At 43.8% G+C, this 1295-nt stretch overlaps 1 non-coding gene across 1 annotated transcript; it reads left to right on the plus strand.

Annotated features, from left to right (window-relative positions):
• The first annotated feature begins 952 nt into the window (after window positions 1–952).
• On the plus strand, window positions 953–1088 carry LOC135274679 (U8 small nucleolar RNA). The gene has a single exon (XR_010342462.1). It is a non-coding gene; the product is annotated as a U8 small nucleolar RNA (small nucleolar RNA).
• Window positions 1089–1295: the final 207 nt, after the last annotated feature.

Here is a 1295-nt window from a genome sequence, read left to right on the forward strand (position 1 = left end):
ATCTCTACATGCCTACAAAGTAGCATGTCCTCTGAAGGCAGGGATCTGACCCAATGCCCTGCACATACAGGTGCTCCCACTGGGTGCTGTTAATGAACAGCCTATCTGGTGCTTGAAGTTGCTAAATTGTGAAAGAGGAGACCAAGTCTGTCTTCTGTTCCTATCTCTCCTCTTCAGTATTTTCCCACTTCTATTTGGTTCCATTGTCTTTCCCTGTCAATCCCCAAGTAGGCAGCTCAAGTTAAATTCCTACCTCCCTGAGAGTCCCTAAAGCTGTGCCCCTCGGGCAGCACCTGCACCATACATTTAACACTTCCTTGCCTGCCCTATCACAGCGTGCACCATAATGTCCTATATCATTGAAAAGGATGGAGAGGGAACAGCTAGGCAAGGGTTATAGTAGGGTAATAACTGGAAAGGAAGCCTATTTGCTAGCTTTCAGGAATGATGCCAGCAATTTTAAAGCAGTGTAAGAAGTTTCAGTTTCTTCTCCACTCTAAAACCGCAAGTCAACCTAGAAAAGTTGGTGATGTGTGGTTTGGTAAATAAGTTCAGCTTTGACATGAAGATTGACCTGATTTGACATTGATCGATGGATTTGACATGCAGGTGACCTGAGATTGGTGCTCCTGTCAGTCTTAAAAACAAACAAACAACTCATACTACTATATCCATTGAGACAAAGAAAAACAAACAAACAAAAAAAACCCCTAAGTTTTGGACCTGACCTAGTTCACCGCATGTGTGATCCCAGGCCAGTTTCCTGTCTGTAAAATAAGGGTCATCGTAATGTTTCCCTTTCCTGTTGCACAAAGATGTGATGATAAAGTAAGCTGCTCTACATTCTACCTATGTGTGTGTTGGGGAGCGAGTGGGGGAGGGATCATGTCTGTTTTGCTTCCTTTGTTTCTATATTGTTTAGAAGATGCTCATTAATACTTGACTTAATGAGCTGTCAGGTGGGATAACCCTTACTTGTTCCTCCTTTTGGAGGGCAGATAGAGAACATGATGATTGGAGATGCATGAAATGTGACTAACATCTCTGTGTAATCAGGACTTGCAACACCCTGATTGCTCCTATCTGATTCTTCCTGAGAAAAAACAAAGCAAAACAAAAGAAAAACTTGACTTAATAAATAAATGGTGGTGGAGTTGGGTCGACTCTCAAATCATTGATGCCCAAGCTTTAGCGGGCATCAGGACCACTCGAGGGTCTTGTTCAGACTCGACTGCCAGGACCCACCCAGGGAGGTTTGGGTTCAATAAGTCTGGGGTGGAGCCCAAGAACCTGCA

The sequence above is a fragment of the Aotus nancymaae genome, unplaced genomic scaffold, assembly GCF_030222135.1.
Source record: "Aotus nancymaae isolate 86718 unplaced genomic scaffold, 86718_ANA_hifiasm-v0.15.2.pri h1tg000012l, whole genome shotgun sequence".
Taxonomy (NCBI): Eukaryota; Metazoa; Chordata; class Mammalia; order Primates; family Aotidae; genus Aotus; species Aotus nancymaae.